Genomic DNA, 27,133 nt, shown 5'->3' with positions numbered 1-27,133 from the left:
CACTAACCATCAGGGAAATGCAAATTAAAACCACAATGAGATATAACCTCACCCCAGTAAGGATGGCCAACATCCAAAAGACAAGCAACAACAAATGTTGGCGAGGATGTGGAGAAAGGGGAACCCTCCTGCACTGCTGGTAGGAATGTAAACAAGTTCAACCATTGTGGAAAGCATATGGAGGTTCCTCAAAAAACTAAAAATAGAAATACCATTTGACCCAGGAATTCCACTCTTAGAAATTTACCCTAAGAATGCAGCAGCTCATTTTGAAAAAGATATATGCACTCCTATGTTTACTGCAGCACTATTTACAATAGCCAAGAAATGGAAGCCACCTAAGTGTCCATCAGTAGATGAATGGATGAAGATGTGGTAATTATACACAATGGAATATTATTCAGCCATAAGAAGAAAACAAATCCTACCATTTGCAACAACATGGATGGAGCTAGAAGGTATTATGCTCAGTGAAATAAATCAGGCAGAGAAAGACAAATACCAAATGATTTCCCTCAGTTGTGGAGTTTAACTACAAAGCAAAATGTAGGAACAAAATAGCATCAGACTCCCAGACTAAGAAGGGACTAGTGGTTACCAAAGGGGAATGGTCGGGGAGGGCGGGTGGGGAGGGAGGGAGAAGGGGATTGTGGGGTATCATGATTGATGCACATGGTGTGTGTGGGGTGTCTTCTCTGTAGCTCAGAGAAGACAAATAGGGACTCTGTGGCATCTTACTGTACACACAGTCACTGATGGACAGTGACTGCATTGGGGTATGGGGGGCTCAATAATAAGAGTGAATGTAATAACCGCATTGTTTTTCTTGTGAAACTGTTGTAAGAGTGTGTATCAATGATACCTTAAAAAAAAAAGTAGAAAAGAAAAAAGAGTTTTAGTGACTGTAATTTCAAAAAAATAAAATAAAAAAATAATGGACTATTGATAACACACAATACATATGGATCTCAAATACCTTGGTCTTGGTGAAAGAATTTCCAGACTTAAAATGTTGCACACTGCACTGTATAATTCTATTTACATAATAGTGGAAAGAAAATCTATAGGAATAGGAAACATTAGTGAAAGGCTGCCAGGGACTTGGGATAGAGAGAGAGGTTCTTTGTAAAGGAATTTGGGGTTTGTGGTGTAAAAGAATTGTTCTGTATTTTGATTGTGGTGAATAGAAGACTCAATATGTTGGTAAAAGCTCAAATTAGTCTATACCAAAAAAAGGGAATTTTACTTTATATAAATAAATTTAAAAAATCAACTAAATAACTAAATGTTTTCCATTGCCAATGTACTTTTAGCTCAAAGAGAAAAGTCTTTAAAGACAAGCCTTCAAATTTAAGCTTAAAACATAGGCATATAACAACATAGAATTTTATTGCTAGAGAGGAAAACTCTTCTAAAAATATTTGCATTGCTTTCCTAAATTCTTTGCAATTGAATTGACCATCTGGGCTCTAAATACCAGACAGGTCACCCTTAATGCAGCCCCCTTCTTCTATCCAATGTGTTACATTGGGACTGAACTATTCAAACAGAAATTTAAGAATGGGAGGACTCTCAGGTTATGGTATCTCATACATTTGGTGAATTAGCCATTTTTTAAATACAGAAGTCCCTAAATTATTAATGTTTCCCAAAGTGATGTTTGATGGCAAAAGTAATATCTTTGTGAAGTATTAAGTGATTTTTATGAAAAAGCAGAATAAGCTGACAGAGTAATAATTACGCTGTCAAAGAATACATGATTCCATTTTCTCAAAGCCATCTACATTGCCTAGTTTCGGTTACACAGGCTGTCATCAAAATGGTAAGATTTATTTCTCCTCTAATTGTACCACGGCAGCCAGTTCTATGCAAGAGATATCAATGGTGGCCACTTTTTCATAAGGGTGCAAAATCCACGGCTTCACTTATGCAGGAGATTATGTACACACTTAAGACAAGGGCTTGTGTGCCAATGACACTAGAGAATAAAGCCTTTGCCGAGCTCTGGGATGCTGTTCAGATCTTTTAAAGTATAAAACAACTGGAAGATGTAAAGTATTCTTCATGTTCTTCTTCTACAGCAGTTTGTAGAAGCTCAAAGGAACTGCCACCAAGGATATGAGTTTGACCTCTTTTGTGCATTTCCTGTAATTTGCTTTGTCATGCATGAAGTATTATCAACCCATTACATTGTATTAAGGTCTGTGTGTGACTTATTCTTATAATCTTGGGAATTACGCACATAAATCACTGAGAAACATAATGATCTAGTGCTTAGAACAGAAAGTCTAGTCAGTAGGTACACTGCTCTCTTGATCCATTACTTCAGTCATTAGAGAACAATTTGGGTGGTCTGCCTTTATAATAATACCAATTTCTCTTCAATAGCATTTACTGACTGGAATTTGTAGGAAATCTATGGGTATGTGGTTCTGAGCTAAAAACATGCAGAAGAATATAATATGTCTCAATCCTAAGGGTGCTTTAGAATAGGACTGGAGAATTGATATGTTACTGAAAAATTGGAGGACAAAACAAAACTCTCCACTGTCAAGTGCTGAACTGAAAATAATTAGATGTGTCAGTGGGTGGCACAGGACAGCTTAGTTACTCAGAGTGCAGTTACAGTGTGAGTTTTCCCTGGTTTGAATCTCAGGTTTACTGCTAACTAGTTGTGAGGCTGTGAGTCAGTTAGTTAAGCTACTGCTTCTTCATCTGTAAAATTAGGATTGTATTACCTGCCTCATCAGGTGTTGGATAAATTTAATGTAATTTTCCATGTAAAGCAATCAGCACGGTGCACGGCATTGCTCCAATTAAGGCTATGAAAAGATTATTGAAAATCCTATCACTTATGGGAGATTCATCATTTGACCCCATATTCACACCTGGTAGTGTTTAATCACCCTTCTTTCCTGAACAATATTTCAAGGGCCTCTCCTAAATCATTTCTGTTTAGTACTCCCACCACTCTTACAAATGTGCGTCTTTCTTATGCTGCCCTTTTTCCATCTTAAGTGCTGGTATTCTCCAGAGTCCACTCTGAATTCCTTTTTTGCTTTTCTACTTAGTTTTCTTGAGTGATCTCTTTCACAACTGTTATATAAAAGGAACGCTAGAGATATGGCCTTTTGAATCAATATTTACTAATATGTTGGTCAACTGGACATCAACATCTTCAGCCCACCACTCCCTTCCTCAACACCAATGTATTCAACTGCCTACCTGGCACTTCACCTCGAAATCTTAGTTAGCTCCAACTCAGTGTGTCAGAATAGCCCACCCCTTTCCACAGCAGATTGCACACTTTTATCTTACCTTCCTCAGTGTGTACGATTTCCAACCACCCGGGGTTGCAAGCCATTAAATTGAGACTCATACTCCATTTCTGGGCACCTTATCCTCCACATCAAATTAGTCACAGAGGCTAGCGGATACTCCCTCCAGATGGACCTTAATTCATCTTCCTCCTCTTGAATCTCCTCTGACAGCTGCTGCCATGTTACATCCTCCTCGTAAACTCAGCTACCCCTCCAGCCGCTCTTTCTCAGTCTCCACACAGCCAATTTAGTGGAAGCACTCATCATTTCTACTTGGATTGCAAGTGATGCCTAACTGAGCTTTTGCATCCTTATATTGCCTTTCTCTGTTTCCTTTTGCAAAGAATTTTTCTAAAGTTACTACTTAGAATACTTCAGACTTCTTACAGTTTTTACAATGAAAAGAAGAAAAAAATCCTATTGTGGCCCCTGTAATCCCACAAACTCCCTGGGTGAGCAAACATGTCTTCTTCATCTTTGTAGTTACAGTGTGTGACACAGACTGATCCAAACAAAGGTTTTAAAATAAACATGTTACTGTTTGTATTAGAGAGTGAATGTCAACCTTTCAATTCATTCCCTTATTCCCAAATTCCTCAATAGGCATCCTTTACTCCAGCTATAGAGAACTACTTGCAAGTTTCTTACATTCCTTGCTGTTTATTCTGCCCGTGTTTTTTCCTTATGATACAACCTCATTCATTCAATAAAGTTTAATAGAGTGTCATACTGTATCTCAGGGACTAATGACTTAATAAAAGAAACACATCTTTTGTTCTTAGGAAGATTAAAGTTTACTGGGAGAAAATCAAATAGTTACTTAAAATATAAGTGGACATAGTGTTTAAGTTTCCTATAGATGTGGTTATAAAGGAATGAAAAACAGTAATACCCTAAGTGTTCATAAAGCAATAGTGTACATTTATTCCAGAAACTACAATGAACCCAATAAAAGTGATGTATAGAGCAATCAACATAAAAATATATTATTTGGTAAAAAGATTAGGTTACTTAACACCTACTTTCCTACCTCTGCTCCACCAGTACTCGCTTTTCTTTAACTTCCAATGTAATACCACCCTTTCATGAAAATGAACCGATTATCACAGTCATCCTCTGTACTCTCATGCTACCCTAACATAAGAAATTTGTCAGATATTTTAAAATAAAATTCTTATCTTTGAATAATTTTAGATTTATAGAAGAGTTGTAAAAACAATACAGAGTATTCTGCATACTCTATCAGTTATCAGCTTATATTGTAATGGTACATGTTAGAAATGGCATAAAACTAAATGTGATTTATTCCCAGAGGAATTAATATTTTTTAAAAAGGGTATTAGCAAGAAGCCTACATGTCACAACATGTACCGGGGAGTCACTATGGGTGGGAGGGGGAGGGAGATTAAGATAAAAAGTGAGGGCTGTGCACCTTTTTGGAGAAAAAAAAAATATGCAGAAAAATTTTAAACCAGCCAATGAAATAAACGTAAAAAACAGCCTAATATAGATATACTTTGCTTAGGCGACATCCAGGAAAGAATGTGAACCCTGTAGCACTCAGTCAATGAGGAACTAGGGGAGGGACTCACCTGCTAAGGAATAAATTGCTTGTTGTAACTGCCCTGAGCGTACCTGCTCACCAGACACCTGATCTTGCAAGACCATCATTAAAGCCTTGCTCCACTGTTCTCTTTGCTAAGTTTGGACCAGTGAGCACCTTACTCACAGTACATATGTTGAAATCATGATACACGCGGCGATTCACATGGTTGTAAAAAAATAAATTGAAGTTCTCTGAAGTAATTGTGTACTACAAACCCTCCCTACCCCACCTAGTGGAAAGCCTGCCTCAAGCTGGTTGCAAGTTGAGAATTTCACATGTTCTCTTACCATTTGGATCAAGTAATTTAAGAGCTTTTTCTTTTTTTTTTTAACCTTAGTTAAACATGGTTCTGTAAGAAGTAGTTGTTACAAGACAACTGTCAGTTTCTAGGTCTCTGCCTATTTTACCACATCCTATCAAGGGGACGACCAAGGTCTGCTTAGTTAAGTGTATCCTTTATCTAAAGAGATAAACACAGTGTCTCAATCATTCTTGCCCCAGGGAAAGGCCTGGGCATTTACTTCTTTTATCAAACTCTGTAAGGACAGTATTGATCACCAACCTTTTCACACTTTACTTAACTATAACAAAAGCAAGTAAATTAAAGTCATTTGAGAACATTTGAAGGGTCAGTGGATACTCAAGACCTTGTGATTTTAAGCATAGCTTTCATGCAGTTTATACAGTGTCTATATTTAATTAGTCTTTTGTTTTATTTGTATACAAATGTTTGAATCAACTTATTCTTATTTTTAACACTAATAAGGATTGTTATACTTGCCTTAGATCTAAATGGGCCCCCAAACCTGTGTGTTCCTATGGCCTGTATAAATTAGCCATATAAGCATTTTACAAATTGACCAAGCACCTGCTGTGTAAGCAGCCAGGCGCTAAGTGCTACAAGTATTCTTAAGCATCAAAGTTCCCTGCCCTTGAGCACAGAGCTAAATGCTAGCAATCATTAAACTTTTGTGTGATCTGGTATCTTAATCTGTTCATTTGAATAAAAAAATTTGCTCTACAGCTGTTTTCTATGTAAGCAGTTTAATGCTTTGCCCAAACTTCGATAAAATTAACATTAGAAATTAATTAATTAATTAATTAAAAATAAAAAATCTGCTCTTTTTCACAGTGTGTTATTGCAAGAAACAGATGAACTAACAAATAAATTGATAATAACATTAACACTAATAGCAGCTAATATTTATATAGGACTTACTGTGTGCTTGGCTTTCCTTCAAATATGTTCTGTATATTGAGTTAATTAGAAAAAAATCGGTGAACCACTAAGTACTATGAAACTCAGAATATAGTTGTTAATCTAATATTAGAATACACCAAGCAGTAGTTTACTCTTCAAGGGAATGAGCTCCTGAAATGAACATGGGATAGAGATTCTACATGCTGTATAAAAGGAGATTTGAGAAAATGGAGGCCAAAGAAGTTTGGAGAAACTGGCCAGCCATCAGACCTGTATTTGGAATACAGAGCTGGAAGGCCTGTGTCCCCACCAAAGTCGCTGCAACATCAACCTTGTCACTGTGGCCACTGGCACCATTGTTATCATTGTTACTCTGTCACAACTCTCACCCACCGTTTCATGGTCACCTACTGAATGTCAGGTACTTTGCATGTATTCATTTAATCTTCACAAAAATCCTGGCAAGTTAAGTACTATCTCCTCAATTTATGGATGACTCAGAGAGAATTATGTTACTGCACAAAATTATGAAGTTAATAAGTGGTAAAACAAAACTTTGCACTGGTATCTGGATGACTTTGAATCAAGGTTCTTTCCAGTATCTTGGATGGTATTTTGCACACGGGAAGGGTAATTATTTCTTACCGGATAATTGTAGCTACAATAACAACGTTATCATCCCTTCTAACTTTCCTCAAGAAAGCTGAAGTTTACTCAAAATAGCAAGGCCTAATCTAATGGACATAAGGTAGTTTGTTTTCTAAAAAAGAATGAAATTTGTCTTAATGAGGGGTAATTAAATCTTCATGAGAGACTCCACACATCTGCATTTTTATCACCATCATTACAGCCCTGCAACTTAAAAATGCCCCCTCTTCTTTTCTCTCATTTGCTTTTCCCCCACAATCAAGGATGCAGAATAAGTTTTAGGGCTTATTTTTTCTGCCAGTTACTTGATATTCTGTCACATTCACATGAGCTCCTAGAGGACAATGCCTTCTTTTATATCCTTTTTATTATTAAAATATTTGGCACATGGCTATATATATCAGACACTCCCTTCAATCTACTTAATTTTAAGAACATTGGGTACAGCATGTGTCTCTGAAAGACATACAGGCTTTTGGAGTTAGATGATGTAAGGTTAATATTGCCTTCGTCATTTTTTTGCATGTTCTTATACAAGAAGATCATTTAATTCTTATTTGAACAAGTAGGATTATGTTTCACAGATAATGATTGTAAGAGTAAAATAATAAATATAATGGTTCTCACATAGTGCCTTACATGTAGTAGGTACTTAGATAGATATGATTCTACCATGCCTTCTAGGACACGGAATGCAGAAATGTGTCTGTTAGTCTCTTGTTTGGAGCACACAATAGTAATCAATCATATTATTTTTTCTTTAGTGAGTCCAATTAATCTTCAGAAATCCTGTCAACACAGAGCTTCATACAACATCTACCAACTAATTGGATTTGGTATGTAGATTATAATCTTTATATTTTTCTTTGTCTAATTGGAGAAACCAGCAAGCAAATAGATAAATTCACCACTGAAAGAAATGAAAAAGGATAGAAGAGAATACTAAAAGCATGACAGAAAAAAAGGAAAGAGGTTGGGAATGGCTTTTCAGGCATTTGACATATGAAATTCAAGTTCAAGGCAAGCTTAGTGAAAAGAGAGTGATCCCATATGAACACAGGAGTAAAGGCTGCAAAGGGAAACACAGAAAGAAAATAAAGTCAATTATAGGCCAGATGACAAAACATTTATAAACCAAGTCAATGCATGTTTTGTAAGCAGGGTTATGGATCATAATTGTGCTGTGGCAAAATTTCTCTGGCCACAAAGTAGAGAATGGATTGGTTTATGGCAGAACTGATGCCTGCAAGATTTATTCACAGATCGGAGCAGGAATATATATAGGAGACGGATTATATGGCCTTGGCTGAGATGATAGCAGCTGTAGGAATAGGGAGAGTTAGAGAGACTTGAAAAATACTAAGAGGCAAGAAAAGAGTAGGTCTTGTGACTGAATAGCTCTGAGAGATGAGAGAGGGACAAGTCAAGGTGAATGTCCAGGTTGATTGGCTTTAACTCCAAGACAGATGACAAAAATCAGTGGGCAAAGGGAAAAAGACAATAAGGTTTATTGTGATGATTTTGGAGCGTAGAGCCTATTTGACTGCAAGCTGGGGGTGCCCAGGTAGAGTGATATGTCTGAAATAAAAACAACAGGTTGGAAACAAACCTTTCACTACAGGATCTATCAGAACATAGACTGGATTAAAGCAAGGAGTATAGATGAAATTTCTCAGGATAAGAGTATGGAGAAAAAAGGAAAAGGCTATAGATTTTACCTTGAAAATATAATATTTTAGGAAAGGCAATAGAAACGCTTCACTTAAAGGATTCAAAGGATACTTAAATGGAATTATCAAGGCCAACTACATAATGAGCTTACTAAGAAAAGAGAAGAAATATAAGAAATTATTTTTTGGTGAAATAAATGAAGGATATTTAAAAGGTTATATATTATATAGAGAGGTAAAAGACACAAAATAGCCAACACAAAACTGAAAGAGAAGATGACGTTGGAGGACAGACCAATACTACCCACTGTCAAGACTTACTATAAAGCTACAGCAATCAAAACAATGTGAGGTTGGTGAAATAAGCTTAAAGAACAAACAGAGAGTCCAGAAACAGACCCTCATAAATAGTGTCAGCTGATCTTCGACAAAGGAGCAAAGGTAAATGATGGAGCAAATACAGTCTTTTAAACAAATTAAGCTGGGAAAACAGGATATCCACATGAAAAAAGAAAAGAAAAAAGATTGAACCTAGACACAGACCTTACATCTGTTACAAAAACTAAGTCAAAATGAATCACAGGCATAAATGTAAAATGCAAAACTATAAAACTCCTAGAAGATATCAAAGAAGAAAGCCTAGATGACCCCAGGTATAGCAATGACTTTTTAGATGCAATACTAAAGGTATGATCTATGAAAAAAATAATTGATAGGCTGGACTTTACTAAAATTAAAAACTTCTTTTCTGTGAAAGACGATCAGAGAATGAGAAGACAAGCCACAGATTGAAGAAACTATTTGCAAAAGACACATCTAAATAGGCTGTTATCCAAAACATACAAAGAACTCATAAAACTCAACAATAAGAAAACAAAAAACCCGATCAAAACATGGCAAAGATCTTAAGAGACACTGCACCAAAGAAGACACACACAAAAAAAGGCAAAAGAAAAATAGCACATGAAAAGATGCTCCATGTCATATGTCATCAGGGAAATGCAAATCAAAACAACAATGAAATATCACTACATACCTATCAGAACAGTCACAATCCAGAGCACCGACACCACCAATGCTATTAAGGGTGTGGAGCGACAGAAACTCTCATTCATTGTTGACAGGAATGCAAAATGGTTCAGACACTTCAGAAGACTGTTTGGCTCTTTCCTACAAAACAGAAACATACTCTTACCATACAATTCAGCAATCATGCTCCTTGGTATTTACTCAAAGGTGCTAAAAACTTATGTCCACACAAAAACCTATACATGGATATTTATAGCAGCTTTATTCATAATTGCCCAAGATTGGAAGCAACCAAGATGTTCCTCAGTTCCCGGTTTATTTATCCCAGTTATTACACTGGGTTTGGGTGGGGGAAGAGATGAACAGGCCAAACCTGGAGGATTTTTAAGGCAGTGAAAATACTCTGTATGATACTATAATCATGTCATTATACCTTTGTCCAAACCTGTAGAAACTATACCACCAAGAGTGAACCATAATGTAAAGTATGGACTTTGGGTGACTATTACACATTCAATGTAAGCTCATCAATATCTGGGAAATCTTGGTACATTCTTCTCAATTTTGCTTTTAATCTAAAACTGCTCTAAAAAAAAGTCTTAAAAAATGTTATCTAGACAAGAAGACAGTGAAAATTCAGTAATGCTCTGACAGGTGAAGATGGAATAAAACAGGGAGGGGATATAGGCAATTGAAACAGGTTGAGCACAAGTGAAGTAGTAGTAGTAAAACACTGTTCACAGTTTCTCAGTCAACTAGCAACTGTTCCTACTAAATGATTTGTTGAAAAATTGACTGTAAACTAAAGCTTCTATCTCCCCATTGGAAATACTATGTTCACAATCCATCATCACATAAAAGAGGATCTCTTACAACAAATACGGCACAATAATCTACATTAAAAAGTTCACAAATCATATACTACTGAAAAACGGTACCTGCCATCAATATTTTCCAAAACTTGTCAGAGGTTCCCTCACGAATAGCAGTTGCTCTGTATAAATAACTGCTATACTATTTCATGAGTCTGGAAATTGTCCTTACTATTTTGAGATTTATGTTTTGGAAGGAAATGCCAATTATGTTCAATATAATCAAGTGACTTTAAAAAGTAATTTAGAGGGTTTTCTTTCCAATCTAGCCTCTATTCCTCAAAACCTTTCAACAGCAACTTTTTCCTAAATTGCTCCAGTAATAAAGAGTACTTATTCTTAATAGGTATTTCTAAAATGATGATTATGTGATCAAAGACTTACATTCATAACTGAGCTTTTCCTCTTGGCTGCAGGGTGTTTGCCTCCTTATGCTGCAATGTTATTATCTGAGACTATGGAGATTTGGCTTATGCAAACAGGATTGGATGTGTAAAGCAACTTTGAAAACCACTGGGTCAGATATGACCCACATGTGGATACTGTTTGGGCCACAGATGGCTATTGTTTGGGCCATACAATGTTAGCCAGCACAGTATTTAATATTATTTTCCAATGAGTTAGAAACATTTAAATTAAGGTCACAAAACTTTGGATTTCTGGCTTTTCATGAAAAATTGGGAGACCTAGTGACATTGAAGTCACATGTCTCCTTGTAACCATCAGCAGGAGTTGATTCTGTCCTCTCCTTTAGTGCTTGTTCTCCAGTTCGTCACTGCCCTCATCTCTCCTTTTTTCCTCTCAATACTGAGTTCAGCAGGAGTTGTCTTTTTCTGTTGCAACTGTGCTCAAATTTTTGACTAATGTTAAAAGAAAAGTGAAATATTCATTGGATACACATGTTGAGCAGACATGGGTAAATTAAGCTAGTACAAGAGAGTTACGTGCTTCAAGAAAAAGAGGAAGAGGGGATAGAGCACATAATCTTTGGAAATCGACACTATTATATGTTTACTATGCAAATTAAGAGTGAATATGTAAGAAAAACAATTGTACCTAGCCTGCTCAATTTATATTTTTGCATTAATCAGGAGCCAGTGAGGAGACAGGACCCATATAACTGCAGGAAGCAGCTGGCCCCTGCAACACTGGGAGAAAAACAGGACAGAGGTTGCACTTGTTAAAATGTGAAGGTCTGTGGGAGGCCCGGCAGCACTGAAATCAGCCTCTGAGAAGGAGCACTCAGAAGCTGCAACCAGGACCCTTGTGGAAAGGGGCGCAGGTTGGTGGGTGTCTGTGAGTAGGCACAATGAGGTTTGATCTGCAAAGGCTGGAAAATCTGCAAACTGGAGTGAACCTCTAGTTTGGGAATGTACTGCTCTTACTGGGGTGAAGAAATGTTATGCTGTCAGTGACAGGCACAGAAACACAAAAGTAGGAACAGAATGAAAACAGGAGTGGAAATAAAAGGTGCAAAGGAAGCAAACTGAAAGGTGCAAGTTCTTGCACCCTCTGCTAGCCTGGCAGCCTCCCTCTAGGTCCTCTGTGGGCAGAGTTTATAGCAGAGTGCTGAGCCAAAATGGCATTTGCAGAGTCTAATGTTACAAAAGAGTATAAAGAAAGGAGGGTTGTTGGAAGCAGAGAGTCAATAGTTTAACCGATGATACAACTATCTAAAATCCTTTAAAGACTAGAGTTTGTGACCCTTGCCTCAGAGACTATTGAAATGATATTTTAAAAACATTTATATTTATGTAGTACATTATTACCTATAATGTCCTTTCACAACTCATTTTATGATCAGTTTCACAATTATGAAAGGTAGGAATGGCAGACATGATCACCTCAACCTTCCATAGCAGGAAACTGGAGCAGATAGAAGGATGCTGAAAGGCCAAAATCACGTATGTCACAAAGTCAGAATTAGAACCAAAACGCCCTGCCTCCCAGCTCACTGCCTGATCACAGCAGCAGGCCACTTCTATAAATCGCAGGTAATTGGACTCCTAAAACTAATGAAGTCCAGGAACCCCACTGCCTCGGGGAATAGAACCCTGGTGCTTGGCATGGCTCATTGGCCTAGGTCAGAGATGAAAACCATGTGTTTGCTGACTGGTTTTATTAGGTTCTGAAGAAGAAGAAAAAAAGTGTACCTTCAGTTGGAGGTATTGGGATGTTTGAGGGAAATTGAATTTAATGTTTCCTGGAACACCAATTTTATGTTTTCTAAAGACCCTGAAGGAATCCATTTCAGCTACTCCCTGAGAAGGGCCATGTCTTGGTTTATACAATTTCTTCCAATACCAGTGAAAGGCATGGTTCTGAGATGCATGGTGGTATTTTCCTACATCTATAAAGGGTAAATTTAAGTGAATGAGAAACACAATTTTTTAAAAGATATCCCTTCCTTAAGAAACTTTATTGCCATATGCTAGGAAACTGGAATAGCCACACAAATCTATAAGAACAGCAAGGTAAAAGGCAACCTCTGGACTTGTACAGTATACAACTTGAACAACAGTATAGGCTAGCCTGTGTTTTCTTAGACACTAGCTCCATGGACTACTGAAGTTTTATATGGGGAAATAGGTGTTTGGTACTTACGTTTAACTGCTGTTAGCTTTGTTTCAATTGTTGTACTTGCTATATCCCTTAAAAGACTAATGAGTTCTATACATTTCCAAACATAAGGATAACTGCATTCCCCAGATTTTTAAGCCCAAAGAAGGTGGGGGAGTATGGAGTAAACCCTTTTCTTCAGGGACCAACTACAGGGAAAATGTTCTGTGAAACAGATCTGAAACCACATTTATCTAAAGAAATCACACTCCGGATTTCCCTTATGTTCACCACTCTTTACTTCAGCTTTGTGAAGAGAAGCCCCACCCCTTCCCAAGTGATGATGTCTGAGTATCTGCTGTGGTGGGGGGTGGGACACTTACTCCTTTTGCTTCATGATTCCCGCAGATCTTTGTTTCTTTCAGCTCCCCCAGTCCACACATAAGTGCATATACACAAGTGTGCACAGACACACATGCACATTTCCAAATTGCCTTTTCTGAGTAAACACTTCTATTTCATTTGCCAATTCTCTCACTCTCTGCCCCTTCTGAAAAAGGAATTTCCCAATTTGAAAAGAGAGATTGGGGGAGAATCTGACATCAATTGGATTGTCTCAGACAGGAAGGCATAGTAGTGAACTGAAATACTGGGGATGAAGGACCTTCTATTTCTTTCTCTCTCTTGACTTTTGAGCACTTGCCCCATATCACGGAGCCTCACATGGCCAGATCCTTTTGCTCTTTTCCCCGCCTTCCCACAATTGAGTAAATCTCCCATTCCCAGTCTCTTCACTTATGATCTGGAGGGCAAATTTAATCAGGGCTCAGGTGGGAAGCTATAAACAATTCTCTAATTCAGTTTTACCAGTAATAAAATAAGTGCACTGTCAACATAATCGCCACTGGATTCTTGTTTTTGATTGTTACCAATTTACTGGCACTGGGATGGCTGATGTAAAAATTTGAGATGATCTCTTGGCTTTCAACTTCACTGTGATTATGAAATACATTTCCTACCCTAGAAGTGTCATGGGTTTCTAATAGACTCCTTAGTCCCTTATTACTGAAGGGGTTACAAAAATGACCAGGTGAAGACTTGTCAAGTATACTGGAGAGAAGTTTCAAATGTTTGGTGTAGAACTTAGATGACATTTAAAGTCATGTACAATCCCAAGAATCTAGATAAATCCCAGTAAATTTTTAACTTTAAAAGCTCCAAACAAATATAGAGAGTGACGATGGCATAGTGCTTAAGATAATAAAGCTCAGAATCAGATAATCCTGTGCTTGAGCCCCAGTTCTGCCACATATTTTCTTTGAGATCTAGAACAGTTTACTTAATTTCTCTAAGTGTCAATATTCTAGCCTGTGAAATGAGAATAACAATGATCTTTCTACATAGAAATATTTTAAGAATTAAATGTAATAACATGATATGTACCTCAGTGCCTGCCATGCTGTAAGCACTTGACAAATATTCGTTGTTACTTTTATTGTAATTATTGCATGTAATCAAAAGCCAAAGGGACAATAAAGAATTTCTCCAGCAGAAAACTAATAAGCAAACAGGGAGTTTTGAAAGAACAAAGGAATACAGATCTTTCCTTGCCTTGGAATGTAGAGATTTGGGAAACTGTCACCTCAGCTCAATCTGCAATAGCCACTGTGTTTGCAACCTGCACCCGTACCCTGGGTTCCTCTTTCTGTGATCTACAAAGATGCTATTCTAGGGTAATTCTCTAAACATCAAATGAGGGTTATGAAAACTGGGCATAAATACATACCAATCACTAATCATTCATTTCTTCAACAAAATATTTATTAATAGCCACATTACATTACTTGGTTCTAGATACCAACTGCAAACATGGTAGGTTTAGTCCCTGTCATGACATAATGTGACTCACAGTTGGAGTGGTAGTAAGTGGGGAGACAATATACAAGTAAATCTCTCACTTCTTTTCTCTTTCTGTGTTTAGCAAAAGTGGGAACATTCCTTTGCAATCTGACTTTGCAGCTATTCCCAATTAGAAGTGAGTCTCTTAATCCACTGTAAACTAGATTTTTCCATGTTATCTGATTTCACCAATGGTGTATTAGAAAAGTGTGCCTCACAGAGAGGCATGCTAACTGCTTGTCAATAGGCCTTGCCATTTCTTGCTGCTATTGGTAACCCTGCAATATATGTTTAGGGAAAACAAAATAGTATTGACTTCTTTGAGTAGAAGTATATTTACTGGGCAATAGCATGAGGGAGCCTTCTGAAAATACTCTATTTGGGTTGTAAAATATTGTATCTGGGATTTAGTTACAAAAGTGTATGTATATATAAAAATTGATTGAACTGGCATACTAGGTATTTTTACTCATGCATATTGTACTACTATATATACACATGTGTTCATGCACATACATACACATATGTGCATTTGTATAACTAAGAGAATATGGTCCATAAGTTATAAGAAAACTTGGGTGAGTATCACAGAAGCTAGAGATAATAATGGTCAACAATGTTGAATGTGCTCAAAAGGTTGAATGATATAAAAATTGTAAGTTTGTACTGGATCAGCAATATGGAGATTGTTGATATACCTGATGAGAGCAGATATCATGGAAATAGTAAAGGAGAAATTCCATTTTATTGTAGATCTAACAGCGAATAGGAGGTGAGAAAGTTGAGGTGGCATGTTTAAAAGACTCTCTTGAAAACTCTGTCTATTAAGAATTACAAAAAAATGACTTGATGATGAAAGTTAATCCAGAAGAGAGTTTTTTAGGACTGGGGACACTAATGTATGCTGTACAGTTGACCCTGAACAACACAAGTCCACTGTTCAGGTCCACTTATACACAATTTTTTTCAATAAATACAATATAGTATTATAAGTAAATTTTCTCTTCATTATGATTTTTTAAATAACATTTTCTTTTCTCTAGCTTACTTTATTATAAGAATACAGTATGAATACATATATAAAACATGTGTTAACTGAGTGTTTATGATGTAAGTAAGGCTACAGTCAACAGTAGGCTATTAGTAGTTAAAGTTATATGGGGATTTTTGAGTATGTGGGGGATGTTGCCCCAGTCTGTGTTGTTTAAGGGTCAACTCTTTACTGATACGATTCTGGAGACAGGAAGAATTTGAGACAGCAAAACAGAGGAAGGATAAACCAAGAAGAGGTACTCTTCTAAAGCTGAGAATTTTAAGAGAACTTACCTTGTATTATATTATTATTGGCTACCTACTCCATTATTATGGGTTTAATACATGTTAGGTGTTACTATCTTTATTAGTCCTGATTCACACCTTAGTGGCTAGGGGACCTAGATCAAGCCAATACCTCTGGTAACCCCTAAATGTAAAGGAAGAGGTTTAGCAGGAGCATCTTTTAATTCTATGACAGAGTTACATACTTTAGTTTCTTATTTCATCTTGGTTACTGCAGGTAACATGCAGGCCGAGTTTTTCTCATGAAGACCATAAAAGATTACAGAAAGAAAATAGGCAAAAGGGTGGGTGGATTCCCCCGCCACCCTGCCCTGGGAATCCAAGATTGATCAGTACAGTTGTCGTAGGGCAGACTTGTCTTTAAAGTCTTCCAGAAGGCCCTGTGGCTCTTCAAGTTTTAATCTCTCTCTTTCATTCCTACAAAACAAGTACATTTCCTCCTTCCCCTGTAAAATTGTCTTGTTACTTGTGACATTAATGTGGAGAGGAAATCTGTTAAAGGCAGTCTTCTTTTTTTCGTCTTTCAGCATGACTCAGCTCAGGCATTCCTCAAGAGATAGAGGGGAGAGAATGGCTCTGCTTTCTGGATTTCAAGGCAGGTGAGGGAAGGGTGTGGGAAAGGGCATGGGGAAGGGCATTGGCCAAGAGAGTGGTATCTTCTCATTCCATACTGCTTCTTTTAACTGGGCTTGGCTGCGATGAACTGCAAGTGACTCAAATTAATGGTTCCCAAACCTGGGTGATCATTTACACTTAGCTATAAATCTTCTAAAAACCCACTGGTTTGCCAGTCCCACTTGTAATATATGAATCTATGCTAGTGTCCTTGCCCTGAAAAATGTATAATTAGGCAGGAAGAAATTAATACAGACAGCCTAATCTTGAGAAGAATATGCTTGCATGGCTGGCCCTTGACTGGTGACTGGGTACTTACATTTTATAAAGTTCTTTAAGAGATAAGAATGTTTGCCTGTTTGGTGTACCCTTTGCAATCACCTTATTTCCTTATAGAAGGATGGAGTTTGATAGTTACGGCTGGCCACCATGTCTCTGTAAACTATCCATAAAAGTCCTGGCCTCTGAGATTCAAATGGGCTGCCCTGGGCAGAAGAGCTGTGTATATGGTACTGATTTCAGGGGTGGAGGGAGTGTGTGCTCTGTGTGGCCTCTGTAGGAGAGCAAAGGAAGTCTCCATATGAATTTAGACACTAGACACAACTTGGCGTATCTTTTTCCCTTATTGATCTGGTTGTGTATTCTTATTGTGTCCCTGCAATAAATCTTGGCCATGAGTAAAACCATACGCTGAGACCCTTGAGACCTTCCTTCCAGGTATCATAGTGCGGTCGTGGGGTTCTTGAAATGAATTGTGTCAGAAGTGGTTACAAAAGTGGTGACATAATTGTTGGCAAAGAAATAGAAAAAGTTTCCTTCTGTGTCTTATAGCAGACAGGTTTGGAAACTCCTAGAGAAGACCAGGCAGTTCGAGAGTCATGAGGAGCTGCCATTTACTCTGAATTTGTCCTTACTTAAATTTATGTTATAGTAGGAGGAAATAAGGATATGCGCTCCACTTGATATGTTATAGGCATCACAAACTTAATAGTTTCAAAAGTAAAATTTTGATTTTTTCACCCAAATTATCTCTGCTGATATTCTTCCTCTTTCAGGAAATGACAATTTCATTTTCCCATTCTTAATTTTCTCAGACCCAAAATGTTAAAGTCACCCTTAATTCTCCCCTTTATCTCATACCACATGCAAATCTTGATTACTGCAGAGACAGCTTCAAAATATGATCACTTCATAACACCTCCACGTCTACTGCTCTCCCCCTAAGGATTACACCAGCGCCACACTGACCTCCTTCCAGCTGCCACTCCACGGTCAGCCCACTTGCCTCGCAGCATCCCATCAAACCGAAGGTCACATTATTTCACATCTCTCTTCAAAAACTGGCAATGGCTTCCTATTTTGGAATAAAATCCGAATCCTTATGGCCCACAGGCTTCTTTATAATCTGGCTCCCACTATCGCTCCAACTGCATTCCTCTTCCGGCACATCCTCCCATTCACCACGTCTCCTCCTTGCAGTTTTCAAGCCCACTACAGTGTTCTTGCCCCAGTGCCTTTGTAACTGCTGTTCCCTCTGCCCAGGCACTTCTTCCAAATACTAGCCTGGCTCATGCCTCACTTTCCTCAGGTCTCAACTCTAATGTCCCCACATTAAGGAAGGCTTCCCTGAGCAACCTAAGTAAAAGAAGCCTCCTCTATCCTGGCCTTGTCTGCTTACCTTGCAAGCCTTACTTTGCTTCCTTTTTCTTCATGGCACTTCTGAACCCCATAAATAGTATATATGAGTTTGTTTATTTGAATACTGATTTCTCTCTCAGAGAATATAATGTAAGCTGCAGGAGATGATACTTGCTTCTGTTCCTTGCCCCGTCCACTGTGTTTAGCATAGCAGGTGACTCAAGAGGTAGTGAAAATTAGGTTTGAGTGAATGGATGAAGAAAGCAGCGACTGAGCTGAGACATGGAGGGTGAGGAGAAACTGTCCGGGACAAGGGGATGGTCAAGGGAAGGCTTACTGAAGCAAATATGAGTGAGCATCAGACCCAAGAGAGGGGCACAGGAGACTGCTTCAGAGAGCAGGGGTCGGAGCAGGTCAGGCAGCCACCCGCACTACAGCGACTGCAGAGAAGTGAACTTCCTTTGACCCTCCCTTCTCTCCCCCAGTTGTTCCCCAGTTTGGGATTTCCCGCTCTGAGATTCCCCCAGTTCTCAGTCTCAAGACTGTGAGCTGACACTGTGGAGTGACCCAGAGGACACGGGGACAGCTCTCGCTAGTGTGTTCTCTGTCACGTCCATGAGCCTCTCCCACCCAGCGCTGCCTCCGTTCACAGAGCTGAGTTAGGAGGCTGCTCCTCCAGGAGCCGAGCTGCATTCGCTAACAGGAGGAGGGGCCTTAGACCTTCCGGAGAAAATCATGAGAGGAAAGTGTATTTCTCTTTCTTTTCCTTTCTTCACTTTTAAAAATAGAACTCTGAATTCCAAATAGGCCAAGACTATAAAGAAACTCGCAAGTGATTAAAAAAAAAAATCATGGTCACAAAACCCAACAGCTCCTCAGACTGAAACTCTTTTTTGAAGGGGAGAAAGTGCCATACATTTTAAGAGCAAAATCACACTAAATAGATCTCTCTCTCTCTCTCTCTCACTTTGTGCCTAAGGGAACAAGTGATATTTCTATTACAGATAAAAATATATGTTTTAACCACGTTCTAGAGATATTTGCCATCTGGCCTATTATAGCTTGAAGGGAACTGCCATGGAAAATGAAATTCCATTCAGGTTATCTGGGCATTTGCATGTTTTGCAAGGAAGACATATGCATAATTATGGAAAGGGGGTTTGGGGCTAAGGTGTTGGAACCAGGTATAAAAGTAGACACATACAATGTCACTTCTTCCCTCACGGTTGATCTGACAGAATATAAACTAGATTAAAATTTTCTATTGAGGTGCAATTACATTCCAGGAGTCTGAGGTGAGAACAGCTTTCCTCCATGGCATCTTGCCAGTCAACACTATCACCAACAACAAAAATCACTTATTAAATGAGTGTCTACTACATGTAAAGGAATCCCAGGTCTACCAAGTACTGAAGAGCAATATAAAGTAGTAGCTCAAAATGTGGACCGAAGTCAGACTACCTAAGATCAAAGCTCAATTCCATCACCTTTGGACATCTTACTTAATCTCTCTTCCTCTGTTTTGTCGAAGGTTGAATTACTGTAATTATAAGACCAGATGAGCCCTTCAGAACATGTAGAACAGAGCCTGTCAAACAATGAAGGCCTAAGAAGTGGGCACTTGATTGTCATCATCACATCATCTATCTGGGACATTAATTCTGTGCCAAATCAATCACAGTGCCAAGAAACATTGTTCTCCTTTTTAATTTAAATGTGTTATTCAACTAATATTTCTCGAATTCTTAATACTTTCTAGGTACCAGTCTATACAATGTAGGTGACAGAAAATAAAAATGACCATTCCTTCCCTTAAGGAGCAGGCAACATGGGTAGGAGAGCAAGGTGTGAATATGTTGATGGTGTTTTAAGCCATTCTATGATAAATAGCGACACAAATTGTATAAATATTATGTGCTTAAAATTCAAAGGAGAAATTGGTGTGAGCTATATATAGACCTTACAGGAGGAATATATATATGTCATGGGTGAAAGGTAAGGAAAGGACATTCCCAACCTAGGAGGGAACCGAGCAGGGTATCTGGGACTGTGGCTCCTTTCCTGTCAGTGAGTGACTCTCTTAGGTGGAGCAGATTCCCCTTGTTTAGTTGAGTAGAGAGAGTAAGACTGGTCTTACAGGTTAATGGTAGAATGTGAGCCTGGAGGCATGTTTGAGCACAGGTGAAGGAGCACTTTCCGGCCAAGAAAAGAGCTGCCTGAGATTGTGGGGATGTCCCCAACCCCAGAATCACAATAGGGAAGTTCCAATGTGGGTGGAAAATGGGTTGATCACTTCCAACATTTCCCTCAAGCTTAGACTCTCTGGCTGAGCTGTGGAAGTCCTGCCAATATGGGTATATTGGGCTAAAAAAAAGTGATTTCTTGGCCCTCCCCTACTAGTCATTCAATAGATGTCCTTGTCTACATCTCGCAGGGTCTACATGGGGAATACAAAATGGGTCCTGAGGGGAGTACCCCCTCTCCACTGTCTCTTCACTTGGATGGCTGTGAAGAACCAAGAAATCAGTGTCTATGAAAGTCCCTTCCATACTGTTGTGGGCAATTGAAGAATGAGGAAAACAGATGTGACAGTGGAACTTGAAGTCATTTCTTGGAACAATGCAGTGCTAGACTTAGCCTCCTGTGTACTTCCTGTCCATGCCAGCCCCACACAAATCACCACCACTGGTACATGAACCTTCACTTCATTCTCCCCTTTGGAGGCAAATACTGTATATGCAACTGTCATGTACATTTACTACCCACCCCCAGCCTCTCCGTGAAGTACTCCAGCTTTGTTGGATGCCAAAGTCTGGCTACAAACCTTTGCTACAGGACTTTCTGGCTACACCACAGAGACCCTGAAGCCAGTGGCCTGCTGTCCACATACTGCTTCTTGAGACTTGGGCCTCAGGGCACCCAAGTCACCCCCGTTTGGCTGTCCTCCCTCTGCTTTATTCCTGTGCCGCTGAATATCTTTTCCCCTCTCTTTTCAGTCAACTATGTGTTCTCTTGAAAATTTATACAACAATGTCTTCTTGCCAGTGAGAGAAAAGACACAGTTATAAAATGGAACTTCCTGGAATGAATGAGCACACAGTGATGCACTGGGGAGACCAGTGGTAGAACTATCCTGAGAGCAGTTTAGGTTCTGACTCAGCTACTCACTTGCTAAGTACCCACAGACAGATACCTTCTTAAATGCTTTTGGCCTTGATTTCTTCATCTATGAAAGAAGGGATCACTGTCTGCTGCTATGGGGATGGAGTCAGATGATTTATATGGGAAAACTGTTCAATCATAAAGCACTAAACAAATGGAAAGCAGTATTATTTGGCAGGCATATCTTTAGAGGATCTGTAGAGAAACAGTCAGATTAGCAGGAAGTAAATTCACATCTGGTTGTTTCACTTACTGACAGAGTAAGTTGTGCATGCTAATTGGAGTCCCTGAACTTTAGTTTTCTAATCTGAAAAATGGGAACATAAGGTTACTCACATGGTTTCTGTGAAGATAATTAAGGTGTCTGCTTTGAACTTAATTATTTATAAACAATTCTAATATTTTCCATAATTAATTATTGGTAGGAAATAAGGATTTATAAAATACAAGTAAATATGCACAAAGATTAGAGATAAGTATGATTTGTTAAAAGAACTTTAGCCTATTGGGGGCATTTTGGAGGCTGCCAAGTAAGCCTCTATAAAGCATGGAAGTAATGCATCCTGAATGGTTATGTTCCACAGTCTGAACTGGCCACTAGTCAACTGTCTGAGATTGAAACTTTGGTTCACTGGTGGGGTTTTAAGAGGACTTGGTGGATAGAAGTTTGTTTACGTCTACTACTACTAATCTTGTCTTGATAAGAGTGTGAGCTAGACCAGAGGAGGGCACACAGTGGATCTGCCTTTACCACCTCCGCCCCTTCATCCTCGGAAGAGCAGATGCAGCCCTTTCTTGTTGTGTAGGATGAGTGGGGCAGACCAAAAACTTGGGACAAGGTCAGGCTTCCCTAATCCCTATGGCACCCACTGTCTTAATTTTTGGCTGCACTCTAGGCTTACTCAGGGGCTTTGGCCTGGAAACTTGCTGTCCTGCAAAGAGATCCTTGTCCCTAAAATCCAGATTCTAGAAATAATGGTAAGAACTATGTCTTTCTAAAAGAAAGCAGAAGCATAAAAAAGGTAATAAGTTCCTTTTGTGCTTAAGAAGAGCTTTGAAATTGTGTATACAAAGATACTAAACCCAACTCTGCTATTCACTGTCTTTATATTGCTATGCAAATTATATATCCTCTCTGAGTCTCAATTTCATCATCTGCTTAAAGGAGATAATAATGCCAGCCTTTCTGGTCTATTGTGAGTAAATGTTATTAAGTGAGATAATGTATATAATAATATGAGTATTATGATGAACACATACAAAATGTTCAAAAATGAAAGCTATTTATTTGGTTTTTTCCTCTTTTGGGAACATAAACACAAACACAAAATGTGTATGAAGTCTCTGCCTATTTGGGTCAAAATGAAGGCCTTCATTTAGAGCTAATCTTGGACAAGGTAGTTTGCTAAAAGCTGTGGGAAATACTATGACGTTTACTTAGTAGCCTCTGCCTTTAAATAGCTTCCAAGCCAGTAAAACTTAAGTAGGAAAAATATGAGTTGCAAAAGTTTGTATACACATGGGGACTAATGAATGACCAAGATAGCAAGTACTGTAGAAACTGAGATGAGGGTACAGGATGATCTAGGATAATTTTTTGTTTTATTTAGTCTATCAATCTCCCTACTAGTTGGTCAATTACTAAAATTAGTGATTATCAATATTGTCCAAAGAACTGTGCTAGAGATCATGTTGAACTGGACCTTGAAGGGTAAACAGGAAATTGATAGAGACGGAGAGGGAGAGGAAACTGGGAGTAATTCTCTATATATTTAATTGTAACAAGAAAAAAATACCTTGTTCAATTTTTCTTTAGCTGTGGCTTTAGCTACTTACTGATAATTCCTGTATGTGAGTCTTCACCCCCAGGGCGTTTCACTGGTTCTAGGAAGTAGCTCTCTATGGGTGTCCTAACAAGATCTCAAATTCAATACATTCCCATACATATTGAGAATATTATCTTTTTTAAAAAAAATGGGCACTAAATATAGTTCCTATCTTGACTAAGGTCATCAATATGTATTAGAAGAGGCTGTCTATCATGGTCCCAAGTATCCTCCCCCATTCCTGCTGGCTGTGCCAAACCTTAAGGCCTTAATGTCCTCTGACATGAAGCCATTTCTGTTGTTAGTCATAAAAGCAGTAAAGTAGGCCAGATGGCTGCAGCATGACCATAGTACAACTGCTCCCTCCCTGGAGCCTGGGGACTGCTCTACTCATCGTTTGCTCTAAAATATACTGGGCCCTTGGCCCTGAGTTCTTCAGCTGCAGTGCAACCCACTCTGTGTGTGTAACTGCCATCTGAACCCATCACATCACGTGGCCTTGGGGACAATGCAGTGGTACTGCTATGGTCACATTCCTGCTGTATACTGTGCAGTGGTATCTTTTCTTATTCTGATCCACTGAGTCCCACTGTGTACTTTTTGCACCTATGGAATTATTACCAACCAACCTGCTTGCTGGCTTAGCTATGTCCTGTAGAGTCTTGTTACTCTTTGCTGTATGAGATTCAGGTACCATCCATTCAATAGTCCAAGTTCAGAATTTAAGATTATTCCCAATTCTTCCCTCTCCTTGGATCTTACAACTTACACTGTCGTATGATCAAGACATCAGAACCTTGTCACTCCAAAGTTGTATCCTATATCTTAACTCTCCACATGTTTCCAAAGGTTATTCCCTTTAGCTGAGGCTTTATCCATCCCAGGAAGGTCTTATAATTTATCAGTTCCATGTGGGGTTTGAAAAACAAGAGTCTATATTTGAATTCCAGCAACACTATTGGCAATCTTTATGACTTTGAACAGTTTCTTATTATCTTAGTGCCTTGGTTTCCTCCAATATAAAATGTGGCTAGTAAAAGTAACAAACTTAATGGGACTGAATAAGGATTATATGAGTTAAAACATGTAAAGCACCTGTGAAAGTACCCAGAAGATAGTAAGAGCCTGGCAAATGCTTACCATCACCATTGCTATTTTCATCATGAATGCCAGCCTTATGACATCCCAGCTATCACAAAGAGTCTTCAGAACTGTATAATTCATATATTTGAAGACCTTCCTGCTGACTTCACTGAAGATATGAAGGCAAAATCTCAAATATTTTGCCTTTCAAGATGTGGACTCATTCTGCTTCTTTCCTTTAAGTACCCGCTAGCTCACGCGGCATCTAAGTCATGATGAACATGTCCCTCTTCTAACAGGACACATCCTTTTGCTGCCTTTCAATGAACTCCTTCCAGCTTTTCTCATTTTTTTCCCTTTCTCCTTAAATGTATATGACTAATCTAGGTCTCAGCATAGTGAATGGAACATTAAAGATTCAATAAATATTTCCTTAATGAATGGATGAGTGAAAAAAAGCAAGCAAGCAAGCATTAGATCTGCTAGTTAAGAATTTGTGCATTGAGTGAGAATTAGTTTCCAGAAGATCACAATGCTGCAATTTCTTATGACCATTTTCCTCATGAAAAATTCAATGTGTTATATATACCCACAAATTATTTTTTATCTCAGGAGGAATAAAAAAATCTCACTGGCTCATACCTATTTTTGGTTTTTTTATGTTTGTTTTTGTTTGTTTGTTTACATACCTATACTTACTTTTACTATTGTTTACTTCCTAGAGAGAATAAATCAGAATTGGGTATCATTCCTGGGAGTTGAATAAAAAGATTTATACATGAGCTTCTATCAATAATCCTTATTTAAGTGTGGGGAAACACATGCCCAGCTTTGCCCAAGAAGGTCTCAGTTTATCCATGTTATTATGGTGTGATTATTAATAGTGCTTTCTTTCACTCTCAAAAGTATCTCTGTTTTGATGATAAATCATATTGTCATAATAGTCATAAGGAAATTTTATGATTAAGATTGTATAAGAAATCAAAGAATCAGAGTCAAATGTTATTTATATGGTATAGAAGATTTAGCTGATCCATTAAAAACATTAACTGAGTATTCTTATGTACTAAGCTCAGTATTTTTTGTCCCTTTGAATGATGACCAACAGAGACGTACCCCGCCCCATGCACCTTCTCCTCCCATGTTTACTTTAATCTGGGGCCACATCACCAAATCTGCAGATGCAGAGCCATAGGAAGTGAAAGAGTTAAAAACAATGATTTCAGTTGATTCTCAGAAAGCCCCAGTTGGACTTTCTTAAAGGAAAAGTGAATTTATTGCCTATGTAAGTAAAAAAGTTCAAAGCTACCTCACCTTAGGAATAGTTGGCTTTGGGTATTCAAATCAAACAGTGTTGTCAGAATGCTCTCTGTACCGCTCAGTTTTGATTCTTACTATTTTGGCTTTATTTTGAAGTAGGCTTTCCCTTTATGGAGACCCCCAGAAGATTCAGATTGACATTTCTGTAGTACACATCCATCAGAAAGAGAGACTTCTTTCCTGTTGATGCTAACAAGTCTCAAGTTTCATTTTGATTGGGCCATTTTTGGTGATGAATCAATGTATAACTGGGAGGCAGAGAGATTGGATATGCTGATTATACAGGCCCAAGTCTTATGCCACCTCTTATGGACTGAGATTGGGAATTGATTTTTAGCAATAAAAACATTAAGGATGGCAAAGCTGAAAGGTCACAATCAAGTCATGTTCATCCTGATCAACCTTGCTATCAAAAATGCTCTATTACCCTGTATTTGTCATGGTAGACTAATTTCGGTCTGATGTTTATTTTCTTTATAAAATAAATGCCCATTTCTTATTCAGTGTATAGCCTGATGCAAGTTTTCTTGGTGTTTGTGATGGGACATGTGTCTATACATTTCTTTTTCCTTTTTCCCCTTTTTTGTTTAATGGCTGTCCTTCAGAAGTACTCAACTTCCAGGCTTCTTCTATCTCAAAAGCTACCATCCCAAGTTTTCTCCAACAGGCCACAGTGAGGGGAAGGTATGGAGGATGGGAATATGTGTGAGAGTGTCAGATGGGGAGGCCTGGAGGTACTTACTTGACTTCTACCTACATTTTATGGGTCACAAATTAGGAGCATAGCTAAATAACTGTAAGGGTGCGACATAATGAGTCATAAGAAATATGTATTTGGTCATTCATATGTACAAATACATACTTCCCAGGTATATATGGTCTTCATCCACAGTTCCTGAAAACAATGCAGGATCTTAAGGGTGTAATGGGTGTTTTGCCCTGTTAATGAGAGACTTCTAGACCCCACCCAAGGGCAGGGGCTGGAAGTTTAATCAGGCAATAGCCAATAATTTTAGTCAATCATTACTATCTAATGAAACCCTCACAAACCCCCTGAGAAGAGCTTATCACTCTCTTGGATCTTGCTTCTCTGTTGGTGAGAGAACTTCTACTCTTGGGGAACCAGAACTCTCCATGTGCCACCAAGTCAGGCCCCAAGCCCCACAAGGACAGAAGTTCCTTTATTTGGGACCTTGCTCTGTGTATTTCTTCAACTGACTGTTCACTTTTATCCTTTATGGTATCCTTCATTAAACTGGTAACTGTAAGGGTTACTGAGTTCTGTGACCCACTCCAACAAATGAATCAAATCTAAGGAGAACGTCCAGTCTGTAAACAGTAGGTCAG

The 27,133-nt window shown here is 38.4% G+C and overlaps 1 long non-coding RNA gene across 1 annotated transcript in view; it reads right to left on the bottom strand.

The window, feature by feature from the left end:
- LOC140850565 (uncharacterized) overlaps positions 1-27,133 on the bottom strand; it is a 135,590-nt gene that overhangs the window by 62,638 nt on the left and 45,819 nt on the right. Inside the window, exon 2 of the long non-coding RNA XR_012133504.1 lies at positions 9,482-9,615. This is a non-coding gene — a long non-coding RNA (uncharacterized lncRNA). The remainder of the gene's footprint in view (positions 1-9,481; positions 9,616-27,133) is intronic.

Source organism: Manis javanica, chromosome 7 (assembly GCF_040802235.1).
Source record: "Manis javanica isolate MJ-LG chromosome 7, MJ_LKY, whole genome shotgun sequence".
NCBI classification, from domain to species: domain Eukaryota; kingdom Metazoa; phylum Chordata; class Mammalia; order Pholidota; family Manidae; genus Manis; species Manis javanica.
The sequence above is the reverse complement of the archived record's forward strand: the minus strand, read 5'-3'. Positions and strand labels throughout refer to the sequence as shown.